General features: G+C 53.2%; 1 protein-coding gene across 3 annotated transcripts in view; it reads left to right on the forward strand.

Moving 5' to 3' along the window:
• The window catches only part of Esrrb (estrogen-related receptor beta), a 168,712-nt gene that overhangs the window by 101,439 nt on the left and 51,157 nt on the right, over window positions 1-16,116 (forward strand). The window contains exon 1 of one of the 3 annotated variants that reach the window (XM_013517292.1): window positions 13,202-13,405. The exons of the other annotated variants lie outside the window; for them this stretch is intronic. The gene's annotated coding sequence lies outside the window, so the exon portion shown is untranslated. Of the gene's footprint in view, window positions 1-13,201; window positions 13,406-16,116 lie in introns of those variants that run through there. 3 annotated transcript variants of the gene reach the window in all.

The raw sequence follows: 16,116 nt of genomic DNA on the forward strand, positions 1-16,116 counted from the left end.
TAAAACTGGCCATGGTGGCACATGCCTATACCCCCAGCACTCAGGAGGCTGAGGCAGGAGGATTGCTCTGAGTTTGAGGCCAGCCTGGGCTACATGGTGAGTTCAAGGCCAGCCTGAACTACATAGTGAGACCCTGTCCCCCCCCAAAAAAAAAATAGTGAAAAATATCTATTGAAATTATTTGCTCATTTTAAATTACATTTGGGTATATTTTGCTGTGGTGGTTTTGCAGTTATTTTTACAATATCTTTCAACATGATTTATTGGAATAGTCCTCGCTCTATCGGAGAATCGCCAGCACACTGCGGGGCTCCTGCTTGCCCTAGTCCATGCTGCCTTTTGTTAGCGGCTTGTGTGACGGTGGCGGATTTGTCACAGCTAAGAAACTTCCCTTAGCACATCCCTCCCTGCTTTCCGCGGACTTGGTTGTTCTCTCTGCTAATGTCCTTTCTGTCTTCGAGAATCCAGCCCAGAATCCATTGCTGCATTTAGTCCTTGTGTCTGTCTGTCTCTGGGTCTGTGACACTTGCTCAGCGCCTCTTGGTCCTCCTGACCGGCACCTCTGCAAGGGTGCTGGTGGGGACGCTGCTCGGGCAGTTTGCGGCATTCTGTGTCCATTAGGACTTGGCCTGAGACGCTGAACGGTGGCAAGGCTGAGCTAGAACCAGAAGTGGCAGCGGCTGGTGGGCTGGGCTCCCATCGGGGTGCTGCCCCAACACACTAAGCAATGCAAAGCCGTCTGTGCCTCAGTTTCTCTGGCCTGGTAGTGGCAGCCTGGGGGCGGCTTCTCTGTGATGAGGAACAGAAGTGATGGTAAATGTGGGCTCCTCCAGGTTCACCTGTGCCATGAGGGACTGTGACCCTGGAGATGCTCACTTCTAGCAGCCAGGGTTGTAAATGCAAGAGGAGGATGGGGAGCAGCTTTGCAAAGCTTTTGAATATCCTAACTTTTGTTAGCGGCTAACTATTGACTGTAACAATAACTCCCTAAGGTCGTAAAATGAGTTATCCCAGTGTTTCCCTTTCCTTTTTTTGTTTTGCCTTTTTGAGACAGGATCTCGGCTATGCAGTTCAGGCCGGCCTTGAGCTCACTTTGTAGCCCAGGCTGGTCTCACACTCACAACGATCCTTCTGCTTCAGCCTCCCAAGTACTGGGATTACAAGCCTGCGCCACCACGGCCGGCCCCAGGCTGGGTTTGAAGTCACTATGCAGACCAGGTTGGTCTCAAATTTCTGATCCTCCTGCCTCAGCTTCCCAGTGTTCAGATTACAGGCATGTGCCACTATGCCCGCTAATTATTCCAATTTTATAGGTGAAAAAGAGGTTGAGAGAAGGTCAAGGACCTACTGCCGGTCACAGGGGAAGGAAGAGCAGACTGAGGACTTGAACCTGGTCCGTGGGAGTCAGAGCTGCCTCGGCACGGGCAGCTCAGTGGGGGCAGGGTCTGTCTGCAGTTTGGCTGGTGGACACCTGGGACAGGAGGCCGAGACACTTAAGGACTTCCTGGCTCTCTGTGTCCTAATGATTTCAAGCTATTGTGTCCCAGCAAGTGCTGTATTTTGTAATGCAGATTTGTAACCCTCTAGTTACCTGTGAAAGCAGCAGAAGCCAGTGAGTCAAAAGCTTCCTTCTAGGAGACCTTGGGTCTTACCTCCCAGCTGCTGCAGCTTCAGGCCCTGCTGGCAGATGGCTGGGCTGTCTCTATTTCCACAGAATGATAGACCAGATCGGGTGGGCATCTCTGTCAGGGGCACACAGCCTTGGAGCTGGAGCAGAAGCTAGACCAGGCTGTGGGCTCTTTCTACCAAGCATAATAACAGCTCAGGAGGTAACTTGTGCTGTTGATTCTGTTTAAACCTGATATCCAGCTGAGCATAATAAAGTGCTATAATCCCAGCACTTTAGAGGCTGAGGCAGGAGGATTGCCACAAGTTCAAGGCCAGCCTGTGCTACACAGTGAGTTGAAGTCCAGCTTGAACTATATAGGAAGACCCTGTCTCAGTCCCCCACACACGCCCACAAAAACCTGAAATGTAAACTCTCCCACTGTCCCTAGCCTTGGGTCACTTCCCATCTTAAGGCCCCCTCCCCTGGACGACAGAGGCCCAGTCCTTGGGCCATGAAGGAAGAGGGCTGTCACCCTGACGTCAGTGCCGCGGTGGACTGCACGCAAGTCTCTGCTCTTCACTGAACCCTGGAGGCCATGTCATCCACAGTTCTCCCCGGCCTTTCCCAGCTGTAAAACAGGGAAAGCCCGGCAGTTACTGTGAGGGCTCAGGAAGTCGGTCTGTGTCGGCGCTTTGCACGCACTGTGCAGAGTAAGGAAGCTCAGTGTCACCGGTCTGCGTGACTGCGTGTGACTGAGTGGGTCTGTGTCTCCTTCGCAAAGCTTCCCGCCTGTCTTCGGTCTGTGTCTTTACAACAGCTACGAAGCAGGGTGGTTTCTTGGGCCCAGTTTTACTGATGTAGCAGCGAATTCACCGTGAGGAGTAGCGACCTCTCAGCAGCACATGTGCAGGAGACCTGGCCCTGGGCCGTGGAGGACACGGTCAGCTTGAGGGCCCTGCCCAGCAGCCACTCAGTCGGGAAGGCAAGCCGGGTCCCTCCACTTCTGCCCCTCCTGCCCCCTCCCTCCCGTGGCAGCTGTCCCCCCACTTCCCAAGAGGGAGGACTCAGACCCCTGGGTGCTGGGAGAGCACAGCTCCGCCTCTCCCCCAGTGGTGAGGCAGGGCCAGCAGCACCCCGGTGAGGGCTGCATTAGTGAGCAGTAATTGAAATGCAAAATAACACTGCGATCGGGCCTGCGGGCTGTTTATTTATCAGGTCAAAACACCCACTGCAGAAGTCCATGTGATAGGTGACAGCATTGCCAAGGGCAAACCCTGGGACTCCAGGCCTTCCCCCAGTGGCCCTCGTAAGAGGAGCACCAAGGAGCCTGAGGGCGACCCCGCCTCTGCTTCCCTCCCTCACAGGGTGAGCCTGTGTGCACCCCTGTCTTCGTTTTCGTTTTTGTTTTTTCTGGAACAGTCTCTCCATGCAGTCTAGGCTGGCCTTAACTTGCTATGTAGCTCAGCTTGGCCTTAAACATTGGGAAGACTGTCCTGTCTCAGTCTCCTGAGTGCTGGGGTTACAAGCATGCACCACCACACCTAGCTAGCTCTCATTTTCTTTTTCAACCCAGTTTACAGAGGAGGCCACTGAGGTCCACACTGCCAGGGATGGCCTTGCTGTAGCTGACGGATCAGTGCCCAAGGGAGCTGCGAGGTCTTACCAGGGTGCGAAGTGTGTGCACACGGTGCGGCTGGTGCTTTACACTTACTGGTCATTTCATTCTCACAGAAGTTTGGAGTAAGTAAGTTTTTATATCTATGGGTAGGGGCCAGGCGTGGTGGCACACACCTGTAATCCCAGCACTCGGGAGGCTGAGGCAGGAGGACCGTTGCAAGTTTAAGACCAGCCCGGGCTACAAAGTGAGCTCAAGGTCAGCTTGAACTGCACAGCGAGACCCTGTCTCAAAAAGACAAAAATAAATAAATATATCTCTGGGGGACTGCTGGACCCCAGGTCTTTATGCGCACGGGCTGGCTCCTTCCTGTCCTGTGACTCAGACCTATGACTACACATCCCCAAGGGAGAGTGGGTCACACTGCTTTGCCCACTCAGCTCTCAGACCTCTCGTTCATTTCGTCACTGAACAGGTGCTGTACTTATTGAGCACCTACTGTGTGCCTGCTCATGTTCCACACACTAGAGTAGAACACAAGAGAAGCCATGTAAAGGAAGCCCTTCCTCTGGGACAACAGTGTCACCGTCACAGATCAGAACCAGATTCCTAGTTGGCCGTGGTGCAGGGCCCAGGTGTCACCCGAGTCTCTTTGTCATCTGCCCAGACTGCATGTTAGCACAAAGAATGAAACACTGGCTCAGGCTGAGAAGAGGATGCTGGGAGTCCAGGGCATCCGCTGTCGTCCCTGCTGTGTATATGGCCACATAGAAAGGGCCGCTACCATGGCTGGACAGCAGGTGGGCACTTGTCCCTCCCAGCATGTGCACGGTGCCCTTGGGGATTGCACTGGGAAGCCCCATAGCAGCACATGGACGAGCTGAGGGGATCACACAAGGAGCAGAGCGGAGGTCCGTGGTGGTGGTGGGGGTATGAAGCAGGATGACGATGTGCTGTGTGCAGTTGCCAGCCCCCGCCAGGAATGCGGTCAGGACCTGTTGCAAACGTGCATGAATACAAACATGTAAAAAAAACATAGGCGCCAAGCACCTGGACTGCTGATGCCACCCTGAGCTGCACACACAGAAGTACGGCGTCCAGGATGCGGAGGTGTCGGTGCTGCTCTGCTCTGTACCGATCAGAGCTTCAGTGGAGAGCTGTGCCCAGCTGCGAGGGTTCTCTTGACGGACAGAGCTGGATGCATCATGCTGGGAGGTCCCGGGGTGCTCACCCTGGCACGCAGATGGAAGCCTCCTCCAGTCACCTAAGAGGGCTGTGCTAGGCAAGGTGTTAGACTCCTGTGCCTCCTGAAAGGTGGAGTTGTATCAACTGTAACTGCAAGCTTCAGAGAAGATGTATTTTAGCTCTCCACAAAGCTTCCTCCCCTCTTCCTTCCTCCCCTCCTTCCCTCCCTTCCTTCCTGTGTTTGTTTGACTTGTAGTACTGGGGGTGGAACTCAGAGCTTCACACTTTATAGGCAAGAGCTCTACCACTGAGATACTCTCCTAGCCCAGCCACAAAGCACTTTAAAACAGAAACAATCCCAGCCGTCCACCAGTCCCTGCCTCTGGGGTCCTCCAGGGGCAGCAGCCACTCTCTAGGCTGTGGTGGGAGGAGCTGAAGGTGAGATATTAGAGGCCTTCGAGGTGCAGACCTGCCCCTCTACCTCCCTGATCGGGTATCATAGCATCTGGGGTTAACCTGCTGAGTTATGAGGGGAGCTGTTGCTTCCACAACCCCAGGGTTGTGGTGATTTACACAACAGAAGTTCACGTTGCTCATGGCGTAACATTTTGAAGGTGTTAGGAGCCCTTCCTAATGAGGTGAGTAGGGGCTGGCTTCCTTTGTGGGTAACTTGGTGGTCTCCAGGGGGTCCCTTTCTGGATGGCCTGTGGATGGGGGCAGAGGAGCAGGGGGCAGGCAGAAGAGAACTGCTTGTGGGAGACTTACGGCCCAGATAAGGTAGTGGCTTACATCTCTTTGCCTGTGCGCTCTTGACCAAGGTCCAGTCACTTGGCCACATGGTGCTGTGGGAGTGACTGGGAGATGGGGTCTTTCTGGTGTGTGGCAAGAAAACAAGATGGAGAACTCTTGTCTGTCTCAGCTACTTTATCATGTTTCTTTGGCTCTGTGATGTCATCTACAGTGAAAGACACCAATAATGGGCCAGGTGTGGTGGCACACAACTGTAATCTCAGCTACTCAGGAGACCGAGGCAGGAGGATTAGAAGTTTGAGGCCAGCCTGGGCAACTTAGTGAGACCTTGTTTGAAAATAAAATAATAAAAAGGGTTGGGAATATAACTCAGCACTCCCTGGGTTCAGTCTCTAATACCTCCCGACCCACAAAGACACCGTTACTTTTGTGACTATTAAACTATGATCTGCTGTCCATTTCAGAGACAGATGGTAACGTGTAAAAGGCATACAGTCTTGAGTCTAGTGACCCCAGGACTAAGATGGTGCAGAGAGTAAGTATCCAAAGAATAGTAGTGGAGCCAGGGAGGGAGGGAGGAAGCGAGCAGATGTGGCGTCTCTGATGGAGGCCGAGTGTGAGCTGAGGCTCAGGGTCAGGCCCGAGCTTGCTCGCCTGAGCAGAGGCTGCAGGGGCTCAGGAGCCGCTGCGGGGACAGCGACTGCCTCCCAGGACTCTGTCTCTGACCCTTGTTCTTCTCTGCTGCCAGCTCTAATATTCTTCTCCCTCACTGCACTCTGGCAGGACGTGTGACCTTGCTCAGCTCCTCAGCTCTGCATCTTGCTGCTTCTGTCCCTGGAGAGGCAGCCTCGACACCAAAAATCTCATGGGAGGGACACGGCGGCCTCACATGGGTCAGCTGCCGACCCATGGGTCAAGTCTGCTTGGCCTGCGGGCTGATGTCTGCAAGAACAGGGCACATCCTGCAGGAGCACTGGCCGTGGGTGTGTGTGTGTGTGTGTGGGTGTGGGTGTGTGTGAGAGAGAGAGAGAGAGAGAGAGAGGAGGAGTATGTTGGGGTCCGATGTCAGTTCACGAGGGAGGCAAGTGCAGGACAGTCAGTTCTGGAAGTGCCTGTATAAGGGGCCCCTTTGCCTGGAAGTGGATTTCTTGGCAGGAGTCAAAACAGCCGGGCAAGTGCCTGGTGAGGTGAGTGGATGTGTGGATGGTGGAGGACAGAAGGGCAGGAGGAGAAGACAGTCTTCCCTGATGGAGGAGTGAACTTCCCAGGTATTACAAGTGGAAAGTGTCTCGTTATGAAATGGGAGTGCTAGGAATGATTCCTGACATTCACTGAGTACTTACTGCATTAAAGACACTGTTCCAGACTTGCATTTTAATGTGCTAAATTGCAAGACCACCCTGCAAGACGAGTGCTATAATTCCCACCCCTATTATACAGATGAGGAGAACGAACACTTAGAAGTTTGTGAGAGGCAGAACTGGGGCTCAAGCCCAGGCAGTCCGGCTCGAACCCCTCAGCGTGGCGGCCCAGAGCCCTGCCTCTTGTGAGAAAGAAGCCGGGATTTTGACTGCTGAGTCTGTTCAGTGACAACAGATGGGATGTTTATACCACATCACTGCTTGGTGCAGAGGGAAAATCAAAACAAATTAAGATAAATTCACGGAGGTCAGATTTCTAATAGCGACGGAAAGAAAGGATGGAAGAGGTCTATTCTGAATTCTTTGTTTTGTTTTTGACACAGGTCTCTCTATGTAGTTCAGGCTGGCCTTGAAATCATTACATAGCCCAGGGTGGCCTCGAACTCATAGCAGTCCTCCTAGGCTAAGTGGGAACCACCGGGTACCTTTAGGGCCTGCATGATAGCACTTGACAGACGAGACCCAGGTGAGAGGTTTCAAACCTCTGAAGTTTCAAACCGGCAACTGTGGTCATCAGCAGAGCGGTGGCCTGGATCCTCCTGGCTGTCCCAGGGCAACACTCATCTTCCTGCCCTTTTTTTTTTTTTGTCTTTTTGAGATAGGGTCTCACTATGCGGTTCAGGCTGGCCTTGAGCTCACTTTGTAGCCCAGGCTGGTCTCGAACTCTCAATGATCCTGCCTCAGCCTCCCGCATACTGGGATTATGGGTGTGCGCCACCATGCCTGGCTTTCTGCTTTGACAGAGTCTCTTTCTTCTCATTATGATGGACGCAGCCAGGAAAATCATGGGTAAAAAGCCCTGATTGAAAGACACTAATTACCCATCATTATTTTCCCTGCCGTAATTTGTATGGAACGAGATTTCCATCAGTTGTCTGGGATCAGGCTGGTTTTGACTAATCTTTCTAACGACAAGATGCTTAATTACAGATCTTTGCCTGAGCGCCAGCACGCACAGAGGGAGGTGGCAGGCTCTCCCTGAAGCCATAGCGCTGCTGGGTCATTTTGCAGCCTTATGTCCCAGAGGACCCAAGGGCAGATAGGGCAGAGCGTTAGGAAATTATTCCCAAGGGGGCAAGTAAAATAGAACCATCAGAGCAAAAGTTGCCGTGGCGGCAGCGTGGGCTGGGAGCGTGGCGGCTGGGCAGGTCCCCAGCTCTCTGTGACTTAACCACTTCAGCCACCTCCAACCAGCCTGGCTCTCCAGACAGTGACCGAGCAGTTACTTCACTTCGCAGGGCTTTGATTGCTTCCTCTTTTCCTCTGGAAGTCGCCAAGGAAGGCAGTTGGATGTCTAAGAACTTACGATTTGGTGACACCAGCTGTGTTTGTGTGTGTCTGTTGAGAAAAATATTACTTAGGGTTGAAAGATACACACACATGCAAGATTCCAACCCCACAGGACTGGTAGAGGCTTCATCTATTCTAACAGGAAACTTAGACTACTTGGGGGAGGGTTGGTTTTAAGTAACGAAATGCGGTTTTTTTTGAAAGAGGGTCTCACTCTTTTGAGGCTGGTCTTGAACTCGTTATGTAGTCCAGGCTGCCAGCACTCTGGTGGGGGTGCAATTGATAGTTGCCTGTTTTGCATGTACTACGCAAATTCATGTCAGCTTTCTTTTTCTTTCCCCTGGATTGAACCTAGGGGCTTCTTCACAAAGAGCAATGAATGAAATTTCTGAGTTTAGGAAAAGAAGAAAAGTGCAACCAGGCATGATAGCGAACAGCTGTAATCCCTGTTTCTCTAGGAGGCTGAGGCAGGAGGATCACACATTCAAGCCCAGCCTGGAACACCTTAAGTGAGACTCTGTCTTAAAATAAAAAGGACTGAGGAGGTAATACAGTACTCCCTGGGCTCAATTCTCAGTACGGGGAGGGGGCTATGTAATTAATGGAACTCAGGGCATAGAATTGGATTCATAGTGATCCTCAGTTCATAATATGCCTCATCGTTGACTGACTCTCCTCCCCTCTGCCCCCTTCCCTCCCTCTTTCTCTTGTTGTAAGTGCCCCCTGAATCCATGTTCAACAGGAAGCTGGGACTGTGATAGCAGCTTACCTCTAGTCCCATGGTCCTGGCCTTCTGCATGTTTCACTACCATTTTAAAAGGAAGTTCAGCTGCATCACTTCTAGGTGCTTGAAGGGTGATTTGTACCAAAGCCCTGCTGGAGAATCTGAGGGTTGGCTTTAATGAATGGCGCCTTGGCCCCTGGTTAGCAAATTAATCATTGAAATGTACATAAGAGTCTCTCAAGTGTTCAGAAGCCATTTTTCTTGTGTAGAGTGGCCTCCCGCTTGAGGCTTGTTTATCCTCTTAATTTGCTTCTCCAGCCCCTTCCGTCTCTATCCCTGGCCAGTTTCCTGCATGGTGACCCTCAGTTCTAGATCTGGGGAGCATGGATGAGGGCAGGGATCTGCTGGGTTTCACCACAGGTCTGCAGGCTGCTGGGTTTTCTGGAAGGTTTCTTCAGAGAATCCCAAGAGCAGCCAACACCTGCTGAGTGCCATCTTGGGTCCAGCCGTGTCCTAAACCTTCACCTGAGTTCACCCAAGAGCACCCCTCAGAAGGAGCCCATTGTACAGATGAGTACTGTGAGGTCCAGAGAGCGTGACCTGGGTATTCAATGTCAACAGTAATATGAGGCAGACCTGGCACATCCAATGCCTGGTTGCAGGCTCTCAACTCTTAAGTGACCCAAATGCTTGTCCCTGTTCTCATGCATGGACTGCAGCAGAGAGCTAGAGAGGGCTTCTCAGCGGTGGCTGTGTGTGGCCTGGGTTCTTGTGTGTGGTGGGAAGACTCTACCCCAAAGAGGAGAGCAATCAGGTCAGCACATTGCTCTATCTCGCCGGACCACAGCAGGTCACCTCAGGGGTTCCATCCTGGGGATTCCAGCTTAACCAAGAATCTCTCTTCCCCTAGGGATCCAAGGCAAAATAGTTCAGCACTAGGGGTTTTGTTCAGAACGTCGGAGATTCTCTTTGGTTCCATGTTAGGAGAATCTTCGACATTTGTGCAGCAGGGCGATGCCCAGCAAAGGCTGGGACCCTCCTCTGCAGCAACATCCTGCATCCCTGGGAGTCAGATCTCTCTGAGAACAGGGCCCCACAGTGGTCACTGAAGCTGGAGCAGAGCCAGGTGGGGGCAAGAGGGAGGCCCTGTGTCATCAGCTGGTGAAATTGAGGCCAGGGGAGCTCTTGCTGAGTTTCAGTTACCAGATGCATGAAAGGGAAGATGATGCCCCCAGGGGCTTCGACCACTGCTCTTTCAAAGGCTGCTTAGATGGGGCATCTGTCCGCTCCCCATACAGTCAGTAGCCATTGATCTGGTTGAAAACTAGGGCCCAGCCAGCCTCAGGTGACAGACTCAACCTCACCTCTTCCAAGAACACAGTGTCGGCCCCTTGACACTCACTGCCAAGGCTGTGCTCTTCCTGGACATCACCTTGCCCCCCCCCATGGCCACTTCTGTTTTTTTTTTTTTTTTTTTTGGTACCAGGAATCGAACTCACAACCTTGTGCTTGCCAGGCAGGCACTTGAGCCACTGAGCTATATCCCTGGCCCTGGTGACTTTTTTTTTTGTTCTCATTTTGTTGCCTAGACTGGTTGCAACCTCTTGAGTTCACAAGATCCTCCTACCGAAACTTCCCAGAGTAGCTGGGACCACAGAGGCATGTCCCACCATGCCCACTGTTAGGGTTTGTGTCTGGATGTCCCCCCAAATCCTCATGCAGTCATGGGTGCGGGCTAAGTTTGTGACTGATTCATGGTCCAATGCTGGGATTATTACACCCACCCTGGGGCTGGTCCCCTGTATACAATAGAAGGGAAGGAAGGGGGCTTGCTCACTGCCTCTCCTCCCTTTTTGCTCTTGCTGCTTTTGCTGTCTTCTGCCACCATGAACTGTTGCCCTCTGCCATGTGCCACTCTGCCCTGGAGCCAGCTGAGTATGGACTGAACCCTCCACAAACTGTTAGTTAAATAAACCTTTCCTTCCTTAATTCTGGGCATCAGGTATTTTGTCTCAGCAATGAGAGGGAAGTAACCAAGACACCCTCCTACCTGTGAAACCTTGAGTGCCCGCTTCTCAGGCTCCGACCCAGCGTCCTGGCTCCTTCCTGCTGCGCCTCAGCCTGCGCCTGTGGAAACCCCCACGTGCGTGGTCCTCATTTCCCTCTAGTTCCTCCCCTTCTGGTCACTCCTCTTCAGGGACTTCCTGGTTCCTGCACCCCTGTCCCATCCTTTTCCATCCTCTATCTAAGTCAGGGGTGCGCAGGTGGGGGCAGTTTTGCCCTCTCACTTGGTGATGCCCAGCAAAGTTTTGGTTTTCCTGTCTGGGTGGGGCTGCTGCTGGCATCTGGTGTGTCTGGGGCAGCAGGGATGTTTCCAAACATCCTGTAATGCAAAGCGCGGGCTCCACCCCAAATGTCAGTCAGGCCAGGGTTAAGAACTCCTTGTTGCAGCTGCTGGAGACCACCAGGGTCCCCAGGTAGAGCTGCCTCTGCAGTGCCTGGCAAACCTGCGTGCCCTTCGTTTCTGTTCTCCCTGCTCTACTGCAAACTTCCTTTCCCTGGGCCTCCTGCCCTCAGGCCTCTGCCTTCTGTCTGCCTTCCCCTCCTACAGCTACTACAGGCTGCGTAGAGGCAAGGGGGGGTCGGAGTGTGAGGGGCGAGGGGCCCCCCACAAACTGCCCATCAGTGTAGCCAGTCTTCCCTGCCCTCTTAGCATGGGAGCTCATTTCTCTGTGTTTCAGATACCTGCCAGCCTCCCACCAGGCCCTCCATTGCTCCTTTTTTAAAATTTTATTTTATTTTATTTTATTTTATTTTGGCTTTTCTCTGGTACTGAGAATTGAACTCACGACCTTGCGCTTGCCAGGCAGGTGCTGTGCCGCTGAGCTAAATCCCCAGCCCTTCTCCACTGCTCCTTTATCTCCCTGTCCTTGCTCTTGAAACCTAAAGAATCACAGTCAAGCTGCCTCAAACAAAACCAGACACCCCCGCAGACTTCTGGGCCCCACCCGCAGAAGCACCTACTCGAAAGTTGGTAGATGGGGCAGGCCCAGCACACTCTCGGCTCAAGCCCCCTGCTGGCGCTCACAGGCTGAGGTACAGTTTGAGAGAAGCCGACCTTCATCTTTTGAATCTCCAGTCTTCTCATCCTGATTTCACTCTTCACTGTGAGCTTTTTTAAATTTTTATTTTTTGAGATACTAGGGATTGAACCCAGGGCCTTCACACTATTGACACTAAGCTACATCCCCAGCTCTTTCTAGTTTCTTTTATTCTGAGACAGGATTTCACTGAGTCACTAAATTGCTCAGGCTGGTCTTGAACTTTCAGTCTTCCTGCAGCCGCCAGAATGCTGGGATTACAGGCGAGGGCCACGGCGCCTGACTTGCCATTAGCAATTTAACAGAGTGATTACAGGTCCAGCAACCTTAATCTGAAAATGTGAAGTCCTCAGTTCTCCAAAATACAAAACTGTTTAAGCTCTGACATGATGCCACAAATCCTATGGCTTACTGTACACAAACTTTAGTTTCATGGGCAAAATTACTAAAAATACTTGTATAGGACTAGGGACGTTGCTCAGTGTTAGAGTACTTGCCTAACATGACCAAGGCCCTGGGTTTGATCCCTAGTACTGAAAAAAGAATTTGTATAGATTTACCTGTAGGCAGCCAGATATATACAAGGTATCACTTAAATGCATTCTGTGCTTAGTTTTGGGTCCCATCCCAAGATATGCAGATATTCCAAAATCTGATAAAATGTGAAATCCCAAGCCTAAGTACTTGATAAGGGATACTTAATCTGTAAATCTACTTTGGGAGTGAAAGGGGAGTGATTAGGTTTGATAATGATACTGGATCAGTAGGTGGAATCAGGATTGCTCAGGGTAAAATGAAAAATATAGACATTGTCACTTTTTTCCTGTATTAGAGATGGAACCCAGGAATGCTCTGCCACTGAGCTATATCCCCAACCTTTTTATTCCTAATCTTTACTTTTAACATGGGGTCTCTCTTAGTTAGCCAGGCTGGCATTGAACTTGCAGTCCTCCTGCCTCAGCTTCCCAAGGAACTGAGATTACAGGTGTGGGCCACTATGTCCAGCAGTCACTGTCACTTTTATTTACATATATATATTTTTTTGTTTGTTTGTTTGTTTGCTTTTTGAAACAAGGTCTCACTATGCAGTTCAGGCTGGCCTTGAGCTGACTTTGTAGCGCAGGCTGGCCTCAAACTCCCAAATACCCTCCTGCCTCAGCCTCCCGAGTGCTGGGATTAACAGGTGTGCGCCTCCACACTAGGCTGACACTGTCATTTTAATTTTTTTTGTTTGTTCGTTTGTTTTTGTCATTTTAAAATACCTTAAATTCCTTCCATTCTCAGCACACCACTTCCTCTTCAAAGAGGCAAAGAATGACCAAAGATAACAAAAGCAAACTTTGCCACACCCACACCAAATCCAGGAGGGCCTGGGTGTGCACAAAGTATATGGTATCACAGAAAGTGTGCAAGAAGACACACCCGCCGCCGCCCCTGCACCACCCTAGGTGGCTAAAACTTTTTGAAAGAATCGTGCGCATTCACTACACACATCCGCTGCACGTCTCCACCAGCTAGGACCCTGCGCCGGTGTCTCGCCACCTCCTCTCTGCCAAGCGCAGTGGACACTGGGCTCGTGCGTCCTGCACATGACCTCAGAGAGCACGAAGCTTGCATCCTGGTGTTGGTAAAGGTGCGGTCTCAGGCCTGGGGCTCTGGAGCAAAGGGCAGGAAAGCAAGGAGCTCCAGTCTGCAGCCCGCAGGCACCAGGTAGGAGCACAGCCTCTGCGGTCACTGGGTGACTCGAACAAGCTTGTCTCCCCGTCAGTGGGGTGACAGCACTGGGCAGACGGGTGTGAGGAGTCAGTGGGACGCAGCGGGCAAACGTCAGTAGGGACCGCACTGGAGAGTGGCAGCCGCCCAGCCTTGGAGCAGCGGCAGTGCGTAGGGGGCTCTGAGTGAAGGCAGCCAGTGGTGAGGCCGGCAGCAGCTGGACACAGAGGTGGGGCCGTGGCCGCCCTGGTCTCTGTGCGAGCGGGGAGGGAGCAAGCGCAGCAGGCCGGCAGGGTGCAGGCAGCCTCCGTCAGCATGCGCCCCGGGGCTCTCCTTGGTGCTCCGTGCACCGGCGTTTGCTCGATGCTTGTCCCTCTGAGAGCCTGACTTGGAGACCCTGGGCTGTGGCCGTCCTCTCCTACTATCTGCCAGCGCTCGGTGCATGGTACATCCCCCAAATACGTGCCCACTGTCCCCAGCAAGGCATTTTGTGGGGCCTCAGTAACAGTCCAGGAAAAGAGAAAGCCTGAGGGATCTTCAGCCACCCCCTGCCCCACAAGCTGGCACTCAGGTACCCAGTCAGCAGCTGGCTTCCCGTGCCAGCTCTGACAGTAGCCAGCATCCCTGTGCGTCCTCCTCAGTCCCAGGCTCCCCGCAGGACTTGGAGAGGACGGCCGGACACTGCCAGCTGCTTCGTGCCCTTTGGAGTCAGGAGGGCAGGTTGGGGGAGCAAGGTCTTGAGGACACAGCTACCGGCCCCCCTGTGTGCATCAGGGTTGCCTGAGCTGCGGGCTGGGCAGGCAGTTGGGGAAACTGAGGCCCGCCCTGTCCTGGGTGAGGCTGTGCTTAGTCGGCTTCCCTTAGGGCAAATGCTTCTGCACCGCCAGGGACAGTCTGAAGGGAGGGACGCATGGAACGTGCTGACTGGGTGGGCCCTGGTTTGTGATGGTTTATGTCAGGCGTGTCCCCTGGGTCTGCGAGCTCAGGCCCAGTGGGTTTGCGGGGCGCCAGCGATGCTCCTGAGGAGAAGAGCAGAGCTAGGCTGGGTCCACGCGGTGCAGACCTAACGTCTCAGTGTGGCTGAGGCGGGAGGTTCAGGAGTGTGGTCAGCTGTCCTTGGCCTGGTCCGAGAGAGGGGGACCGGGCAGAGCCCAAAGACGCCTTCATGCTCACTCCTCTGGACAGGATCTTCTTTGGAGACACCCTGGTGGCTGGAAGGTGGTGGGTGGTATTACCCAGAGAGGCATAGAAAGGCCCCCGAAAGTCCTTCAGCTGGAGAAGCTTCTACTGATGCAAGGGAGGTTGGGCTGGGAGGCTGAGGCAGGAGGATCCTTGTAGTTTGCAACCAGCCTGGGCTACAAAGTGAGCTCAAAACCAGCCTAAACTGCATAGTGACCCTGTCTCAAAAAGACCAAAAAAAAAGACAAGGAAGGTTGCGGGGCTGGCAGGGGAGGGTCTCAGAGGATGGGGATATTCTGCGCAGAACACCCTTCCACATTCCAGGGGGCTGTAAACTCAGAGAAGGAGCCCTAGGTGGCCTTTTAGCTTGGTGTCTGAGCCGGCTTCTGATCAGAACTCCATGGAGCCAGAGCTCTCCGTCTCTGGACGTTCAAGTGCAGCCCCTTGAGGGTGTGTTGACCCGGAGTCACACAGGGACCCTGGACGACAGGGGCCCCTCCACTAGGTGGTCACGCAGACACATTTGAGGGCTTGGTGTGTGGCCAAGGACTGTGCTGAGGGGTGGCTTTGTGGGAGTGGCGAGGCAGCCCCTTCCCCAGGGAGTGGCCAGTCTTTGCGGTTTGGGGCTGCCTGGCAAGGTGCCACCACCTCGGGGCAACGCCGAGACCCTCCCTCCTGCCCCTGAGTCTTTCCGTCCCCAGGGCTCTGCTGTGGACACGTCCACCCTCTGTGTTCTCCAAGATCTGTCCCCGTCCTTACGTGTGTCCCTAAGGTGTCAGTGTCACCCACTCCCCTCCCCTCAGAGGAGGCTCCCATAGTGGGCCACCTGTCACAGTCACACAGCCAGGGTGGATCAACAGACCAGATCCGGGCTTGTTCCCTCAGATCCCAGGCCTGGCGGGTAGGTGGGTCGCAGCTGGGCTCCTTGGAACACACCTTCATCTCCTGCTGTGAGGCCCACTGCCTCTCCCTGTCCAGGGAGGGAAGGTCCACACTCATCCTGGGAGCTGCTGGCCTTCCTGGTGAAGCAGGGAGTCTTCGAGGCTAAGAAGAAGCTTCAGGTTAAGGGCTGGGGGTGCAGCTCAGTGGCGCACTTGCCTAACATGCACTAGGCCCTGGATTTGATCCCTAGCGCTGAAAAACAAACACAAATTCAGGCAAAAAAAAAAAAAAAAAAAAAATTGGGGACTATTTTTGCACATACCTGTAGTTTCCAGCTACTCAGGAGGCTGAGGCAGGAGGATTGCTTGAGCCCAGGAATTTGAAGCCAGCCTGGGCAACGTAGCAACAACCTGTCTAGGAAAGCACCAGCCTGGGGCTGGGCAGGGCTGGGCTGGAAGGCTTCCTGGTGCTTTCTGATGGAGGCAAGGTCTCCTGGGGGGTGGGCCCTGCCTAGAGAATGAAAGGAAACGGAGAGGGGTCAGGGAGCCTCCTTCTGGATGTGTCCGCTCTTACCAAGTCTGGACTAGAGGCGAGATCCAGAGGGCAGCCGGTCTGGCTGGTGCCTCTGCCTCAGGCTGCCTCTCTTG

This window comes from Chinchilla lanigera, unplaced genomic scaffold (genome assembly GCF_000276665.1).
Source record: "Chinchilla lanigera isolate Chin_1 unplaced genomic scaffold, ChiLan1.0 scaffold00037, whole genome shotgun sequence".
NCBI classification, from domain to species: domain Eukaryota; kingdom Metazoa; phylum Chordata; class Mammalia; order Rodentia; family Chinchillidae; genus Chinchilla; species Chinchilla lanigera.